Raw genomic sequence first — 7,521 nt, 5'->3', positions numbered from 1 at the left:
TGATTTTAAGACCAATCTAGCAAGTTCCTGTCTTAAAAACCCAAAAGCAGACAAACAAATAGAAACAAAAATAAGTAAATTTTGGATGGATTGTAGTTCAATAATAGAATACACACTTAGCATGTACAGGGTCCTAGGTTCACTTGCCAGAATCAAATTTATCAATTTAAAATCCTTAGAAAATTGTGAAATTTAACAAACATGGTGCTAAGATAATTTGATAAATATTTAGGAAAAAATTGAACTTATCCACTATTTTGCACCATTCACAAAAAAAAAAAAAGAAAAGAAAATCAACCTCATTCATGTGGCAGATTCAAAGACAGCTACACACGAGAGAGAGGCGAGCTGGCTCCAAACAACACCTACTTTCGATTATCCGCAAGTGGTCTAACCACAAGCCTCCCTCTTCCCACGGCTCAGCCTCGTCAGGCTGCTACCCAGCCAGGGTTGCATGGGGGGCTCCAGCCTGAAGGGGGCGCCTGTGCCAGAGGCGTGGTCCCAGGGAACCGAATGTGGGTTTCCTTTGGCAGAGCGGGCCACAACCCTCTCCTTTACCAAGAGCACAAGCACAGAGTCAGAATGGAGACATAAAACTGCGCACCTTTGTAAATATTCTGTGACACGTCTCTGACGTCACTATGCAAATGCCTAGGGGACGACAGGGAAGTTCATAAATACCACCCCCTCGTGTATTCCCACAGCTCCTGGGCCTTTTCCACGCTGCCTGTCGCACGCTATACCACACACTCTGGAGATCAGGTGAAGATACTCCAGTACCGGCCAATGACACTCAGAATTCAAAAGTCCTATTTCCGAAGCCCAAAGCAACCTCGTAAGTTAGTATCACACTCTCCTGGAATTAAACGGTTTTAGGCAGTCTTAAGCAACGACAAATCTTAGCTGTGTCAAAGATGATGCGTGGGGATGTCTCCGGTGGGTAACAGGAGGCATCTGAGCGGCAGGTGGAGTCCGGCTTTGACGTTCTGCCCCTACTGCCCTGCAGTGGTGAAGACCAGCTTGCTCCCTGTGTACCTCAGAAAAGCGAACTTCAGCATTAACTGTCACCTCCTACAACAAAATCTACAACAAAACAGCCTCTTTCTCCTGCAACCGTGAGTCCAGTGGCTCTCAAGTGTGACGTAAGTGTACCAGGTGAGCTCGCTTTGGAAGACAGGATCCCCTCCAAACAGCTCTGACTGATGCACCACGAGGGGTGAGGGGGCTTCCTGGTGCCCCTGTTAGCTCTAGACACCTGCGAAGTGGAAATCTCAGCTCGGGAAATTGGGTTTCTTCATTTTTAAAATGGATTAATAATACTAAGACTTCACAGGGTCAGAGAATTAAGTGAGATGGTTCATGAATGCTCTTCTCTTGCTAACTTTTAAAAAATGCACGGTTATACTTATCATTACTGTTTAAATATCAACATTACTAATGAAATTAGGCAATTTATTTCAACTGTGATAAAGTGCTGATTGAAAATACAAAGAAAAAACCTCACGGAGCCAAAGTTGTCTCAATTACTAAGGCTTCACGAGGCACCGCTGCTACCTTCCTGCAGAAATGTGGCCTCTGTTTGCTTCTCTGGCCAACATGCACAACTCCGACCCAGCCCCAAGTGCAGACTGCAGTCCTGGTCTTCACCCTTTAATTTTCCAACATCAACATATAACCTTCTTCTATATTTAATCCTCCAAATCACAATAATATTCTCACCTAAAATAATGAAACTAATCCAGTAAAAGATACTAATCTGCTTCCCTAAAGCAGAGACAATCTAAAGTGTCTTTGAATATTTCACCTTCTTTCATATCTATTCTTACTATACAGCGCCCACTCCCCTTCTGGTTCTATGCATTGATACTTTGTGTATGATGAACTGAATGGTGGAGTTCAATACCATAATACACTATATACAAATCATGTAAAAAGATGGATAAAAGCTGGGTATGGTGATAAAAGCACACCTGTAATCCCAGCCCTTGGGAGGCTGAGGCAGAAGGATCGCTGTGAGTTCAAGACCAGCCTGGGCTACATAGTGAGTTCCAGGTCAGTCTCAGCTACATAGTGAGACCCTGTCTCAAAAAAACAAAACAAAACAAAAAAAAGATGGATAAAAATGAATAATTAGGTAAATACATGACATAACAAAGAAGATGCCCACATATAAACTCACAAATGATAACATACTTCTTTCTAACACAATACAATTAGCAACTTTGGGTCTTTCTCTCCAAAAGAGCAGGTCTAAAGCTTGTTAGCTATCCTATCCACATCTGTGTGATACTTATTCTTCAGTTCATTTTATCATAATTTCCTTTTGCTCTCCTGTATAACTTAAAATAATGCTGTAAAATTAACTCCAACTAACAAACATAAGAAAACAATAGGGAGAAAACAAGAAATTTTGTTTGGTATATAACAATAAAAGCATGTCACATTTAGGAAGAATAGTTAAGAAAGCAGTCCTCATTTTTCCAACTAGACATGAGGCCAGAATTTAGCCTTTGCCTTTAGCTAGCTCTTTCGCTAACCAGAGTTCTTTCCTGGGCACTCACCAGCCTAACCTTACTCTAGTTAGAAGTACTCAGCAAGAGTCAGAGAACGCGTGCTGGAAGGGAAATCTCCAGTGAGTTGGGGTAGTTAGGATGTGGGAGACCAGTTCTGCCTGCTGTTCAGTTAACCAGTGCATGCTGAGACCTTTCCAGGGTCCAATTCTTTCTGGGTAGTACCTGGAAGGAACTACTAGCTTAAGATGAGCTGTTGCAGCTACATGTGACTGCATATGACAGCTCTGCAAAAAAGAAAGTGGGCCTGCTCTTTCTGTCCCCAGAACCCAATACAAAACTTGATTCTGAGTGTGTAGACAAGGTGAAGTTTAGGTCAAGAGTATAACCCTGGAGCCACAGACGGCTAGATATGAGGACCATCTCCAACTCCTATAAGCTCCATGTTCTTTTGCAAACCTCTTAATGCCTCAGACTCAGTACTTTGTAAATGGTATTAAAATGAGAACAATCTTATAGAGTTACTGTTACAATTAAGTGACTAATGTACATAAATGTTTAACATGGTTCTGGGACAGTCAATGTTCTATATATATCAGGTAATGTTTCTTTTTATTGCCGTGGGCATACAATAATTTTTTAATGACTAAGTGAGCCTACATTCAAAAATCCTAGAGTCCCTAGCTCACCCTGAGTTCTGGAATCTGTCCTCAGCCTCTGCTGATTTTGTTTTGCTCCTAATCAGGAGATCTGAGATCAAAGAAGGTTCCTGACCTAGAGCTTTGCCTATTGCCTGGAACCCAGGTCACTTCCTTTGAGCTTCTGCAAGTCCCTTCCTAGGCAGTGTCTGACTTCTAGGACGGTTCTAAGCATGCCCTCAGAAACAGAGAACTACCAGACTTAATCGACAACTCCATCACCTCCCAGAGACCCAAGCCATTGGGTCCCCTTCTCCCTCCAGTCCCTGCTCCCCCAGCCCTGACTGAGATGTGGATGCCAGATAAATGTCACTACCAGCCCCTGTTCTCTATGGCCAGATGCATGGCCTCTCTCAGTGGGCCTTTCCCACTTCAGTATCACTACAGCTGAGGCTAAGGATGTACTGTGGAAGGAAATAGAATGATTTGCTGAGAGTCAGTTTGCCGAAGCCAGTGTATAAAGGATTGTCGATTTATTGAGAATTTATTTTTTGTTTCAGTTTCACCATCACTTTCTTATAGCTACAAAGCAGCCTGCCAGGCTGATCAGATGTAGAACTCTTGTGTGTGTCAGTGTTTCTTATCATTTAATATGGAGTGCTCCCTAGGGGCAAGGGGAAAGAATGAGAACCAAGACCTGTCATGTAAAGGTACAAGATCCCAATGATGAATGTAACTGTACTGTATCCCTAAAATGTACCAATAAATTCAATTTTAAAAATATGGAGTACTCCCAAAGTCTCATGGGTTCAGAGCTGGGACTCTTGAAAGATACTTGGATCATGGGTGAGTTATAGCTGATTTGCTGGCAGTTGGAGGCAGGCCACTGGGGATGTAGCCTGGAATGGTGTATCTGGCTCCTCCCTTCACTCCTTGCCTCCTGGCTCATGATGTGAGCGGTTTCCTCCACCATAGACCCTTCCACCATGCCACTTCTGAGCCAGCCAACCATGGCCTGAAACTTCTGAAACTGTGAGCCAAAGTAAACCTCTCTGCCTTTAAGTTGTGCAGGTATTGCAGCCCAGCAATAAGGAGAGTGACTAAGACTGTTCAAAGGCACAGCGATTCTGAACTGGACACCATGTGAACACATGGGCTCTCTCTGGGGGCCTCCTATCTTCTATCCTCACAGACATGTGCCTTGTTCTTTTCTTACCTTTTCAGTCTTTTACAGGTGCTTCTTGTTCTGCCAGCCAACTAGCAGCAGCCACCTTTCTTAAACACAGTCGAGTCTTTGACAGTTCTGAGGAAATTGGCCATTCAGGGATCTGATGATTCAGCAAAGTGACTTCCAGCAAATTAAGTCCTGGTGAGTTGACTTTTAGCAAATTAGCCATTCAATAAATTAGTTCTCATTGAGTTGACCTAGATCCATGAGCAATCCAGGTTCCCAAGTAATAATTTAGGATAGAATACCAACTGTGAGCAAAGAGTCACATTTTTATACTGCAAGAGAACTAGGACTTCCTGGCTCTTAGTGTGCACCAATATGCAGATGCGCACGCGCACACACACAGACACACACATTTTTTTTTTTTTTACACAGCTGCCCTATTACAGCAGCCAGGGACTGGGTGTAATGACCCAGCAGTCCTCAAGAGAATGCAGGGAAGAAGACTGAATGAGGCCACTTGGCAGCTTTCCACCTGGAAACAAAGGGTGGTAGAGGCCTGAATATATGCAAGAGTTGGTTGCTGAAAAAAAATTGCTTGGTTGAGAATCAAGTTTAGTGGCTTCGTCCTAGAAGACTGATGATTGCAATAGCCTGCATGTGCTGAGCATTCACCAAGCATAGGTAAAATCCCATGTGCTTGCACTAAGACTAAAGACAAAATACAGTCATCTCTCTGTATCCAGGGGAACTAAGGCCAAGACCCCTATGGATACCAAATGCTGAGGCTGCTGAAGTCATCTCTAGATAACTTATGATACCTAACACAATGTAGGTAGTTGTTATTCTGTATTGTTTAAGGAAAATGATAAGAAAAATATCTGTACGTGTTTGGCACAAAAGTAATTTTTCCTGAATATTTTCAATATTTTCAAGGTTGGTTGGATTTGTGAATGTGTTCAGATACAGAGGGATGACTGTGTTGTTATTAACCCCAAAACACAGGAGAAAAAAATCAAAGAAGGGATGTAACTGACTCAGTGTCACGCAGCTAATGAATTGTGGAAACAGTATTTAAATCTCAAACCCAAGGAGATTCTGATGGGGACAAAATGTGGTCTCAACTTAGCTGCAGGATTAAGAAGGTGTGAGGGCCACAGTCCAACAGAAAACAAAGCCAGGGCCAGGAGTGGGGACAGGTGGCCAGCAGGGAAAGAGGACAGAGAAGATCAAACAAAGGAACTGAGCTCCTGCTCATGCCCAGAACTGGGGCCAGCCCTTTCCTATCAATAGTGCTGAGACTTCAGCAAGATCCCTGTTGCATGGAGAAGTAAAATGAAACCCAGAGTCAGAACGCAGCAGAAAGGAGTGGAGAACCAGACACTGCGTTCAGATAAGTTGCACCGTGAAATTTGGCTGAGCAAACCAAGAAGGGAAGGCAGGGAAAGGGAAGCTCTTCCACATCCAAAACAGGCAAGGCCTGGCTCCATCAGGAAGAGGATCCTTTCCCACAGGGACATCTGAGGACAGTCGAATCTCCTGACCCTTGGAGATGTTTCCCAAAGCGGGGTCAGATGTCAGAGATGGCCCTGCCATCAGGAGGCTGCAGGCACAGAACAAGCGCCTCCCAGCTGTCGCACACAGCCCATCAAAGCGCTTAATCCAGCAGAGCAAACACTGGTTATCAGTTAGAATGCCTTTCACACGTCAATTAGTGCGCTACCATAATTGATGTCTAATTAACATACCATCACAGGTTGTTGGATGCCAATTAAATCCTAAGCAGTCCTTTTTATTTTATTGCACCAACAAGACAGTAATTGTACATTCCTCAGTTCAGTAACTTTGGAGTTAATTTTATTGTGAGCTTTTGGAATGTGGAAGCCCAGAGAGGACTCTCAGGCAGATATTTAATTGATATTGCTACTTTGATATTACTAAAACCTACCTTATGTTCAGTCCCTTCCTGAGAAATCAGATCGTTCATTTCTGGAAAGGTCAAATTCCATGAGGTGTCCGTGCCACACTCAGGTGAGCATAAATGACAAGAAGGAGCTGGAGAGGGTAAGAAGGGAACGAAGGAACGTAGGCCCTCAGCTTCTCTTCCTGCCAGCCCTGACCGAGGCCATCTCAGGGGAGGGGCTTAATGAGTGCTAGACACACATGGTGGGTGGAATGGGGACTCCCGGGCTTGCAGACATGGGGACGAGTGCTGTTGAGTCTCCAACCCTGCACGCAGAGGACATATGATGTGTAGGTATTGCTTCTTCAGCTTGGATAGAGACCCTGGCCCTCTGCACCCCATGGAAGAAAAGCAATGGCTACGTGGGAATGTGAAGTGCAACAGAGCTGCTAGGGAATCGGAGGAAAGGGGTGAGGGTCTCAGCTGAAGTATGAGAGACACGGCTTCATCTTTGGCCATGGGAAGATGTGCTGCTTATTAAGCAATGTCTCTCCACCCCAAACTCCCCTTCTACCTCAGCTCAGGGATGCCAAGGCCAGGTCTGTGCAAACTCGAGTCATTCCTGTCTTGCCCGGGGTGCCCTGCTAGGGTCTACCAGTTAAGGAGTGCTGCAGGGAGATGTGAGGCTAGACAAGGGAGCAGGATTTGCTCCCTTTGCATACTTGGCCTTCACTCCAGCAGCCTTCCTCACCCCCACAGAGGCAGGACCTTCTGGCACCAGCAGCTGACTTCATCCTGCAGTTTTCCTCTTCGCCTCTGCCCCCATCCACTGAAGAAACCCAAGCCCCAGCCAGCACTTCCGATGGGTGGTATCAGTTCCACCTCCATGAAGCTCTTGTCCACACTTTAGTTTCTATCTGTTCCACTCTTTTCACCTATTCTTCCCACTGCTTGCTACCTCATGATATTCTGGAGTCCTTCTTGTGCCCCCTCAGTTACAATTCTATGCCTGTGGACAATTTTTTATATAAAATAGATTCTCTGTTCTGACATGGTTCTGTCTCCCAGTGCATCCCTGACTGGTGAGGAAGGATAGCCTGGAACCTGAAGGAGAACCCATGAGTATGTGCTCAATGAAACACTCTTGCGCCAAACCTGCATTGGCAGGGTAGGCAGGGTAAGTCTACGGACTCTAGTTCTCTGTGTGGCCTTGGGCAAGTTGTTTGGTCGCTCTATCCTCACCTTCTTCACCTGTAAAATGAGCATGATAGAAAACCCATATGAGGAACTTTCCCATCA

General features: G+C 44.7%; 1 long non-coding RNA gene across 2 annotated transcripts; it reads left to right on the top strand.

Annotated features, from left to right (window-relative positions):
• The first annotated feature begins 693 nt into the window (after positions 1-693).
• On the top strand, positions 694-6,716 carry LOC104861210. 2 transcript variants are annotated; one of them, XR_002025281.1, is made up of 4 exons: positions 694-839; positions 1,007-1,155; positions 4,383-4,517; positions 6,279-6,716. It is a non-coding gene; the product is annotated as an uncharacterized LOC104861210 (long non-coding RNA). The 2 variants fall into 2 exon arrangements; XR_779933.1 differs by having other exon boundaries at positions 4,373-4,517.
• Positions 6,717-7,521: the final 805 nt, after the last annotated feature.

This window comes from Fukomys damarensis, unplaced genomic scaffold, assembly GCF_012274545.1.
Source record: "Fukomys damarensis isolate Sample0158 unplaced genomic scaffold, DMR_v1.0_HiC HiC_scaffold_1, whole genome shotgun sequence".
Taxonomy (NCBI): domain Eukaryota; kingdom Metazoa; phylum Chordata; class Mammalia; order Rodentia; family Bathyergidae; genus Fukomys; species Fukomys damarensis.
Note: the sequence above shows the minus strand (reverse complement) of the source record. Positions and strands in the feature narration are given on the sequence as shown.